General features: G+C 35.8%; 1 non-coding gene across 1 annotated transcript; it reads left to right on the forward strand.

Annotated features, from left to right (window-relative positions):
- Positions 1-375: 375 nt before the first annotated feature.
- LOC113597478 (U1 spliceosomal RNA) lies at positions 376-539 on the forward strand. Its single transcript, XR_003418253.1, has one exon. It is a non-coding gene; the product is annotated as a U1 spliceosomal RNA (small nuclear RNA).

Below are 539 nucleotides of genomic sequence, written 5' to 3' on the forward strand. Positions count from 1 at the left end.
TTAACAAGGGAGGTTAAATACTTATACACTGAAAACTATAAAATATTCCTGAAATAAATTATAACCCAAAGAAATGGAAACACATCCCATGTTCATGGATTAGCAGACTTAATATTGTTAAGATGCCAGTATGATCTAAAGCATCTGCAGATTGAATGCAATCTTTATCAAAATGGATTTTAAAAAATGCTATCAAAAAAATGACTTTTGTAGAAATGGAAAAGCCAATCCTCAAATTCATATGGAATTGCAAAGGACTCCAAATAACCAAAACAATCTTTAAAAGGAAATAAAGTTGGACGACTCAGCTTCTCATTCTAAAGTTTATTACAAAGCTATAGTAATTAAAGCAATGTAATCCTGGCATAAAGATAGATATATACCTGGCAGGGGAGATACCAATATCACGAAAGGGGTTTTCCCAGGGCGAGGCTTAGCCATTGTACTCTGGATGTGCTGACCCCAGCGATTTCCCCAAATGTGGGAAACTGGACTACATAATTTGTGGTAGTGGGTGACTGCGTTTGCACTTTCCCCTA

Source organism: Acinonyx jubatus, chromosome X (assembly GCF_027475565.1).
Source record: "Acinonyx jubatus isolate Ajub_Pintada_27869175 chromosome X, VMU_Ajub_asm_v1.0, whole genome shotgun sequence".
Taxonomy (NCBI): Eukaryota; Metazoa; Chordata; class Mammalia; order Carnivora; family Felidae; genus Acinonyx; species Acinonyx jubatus.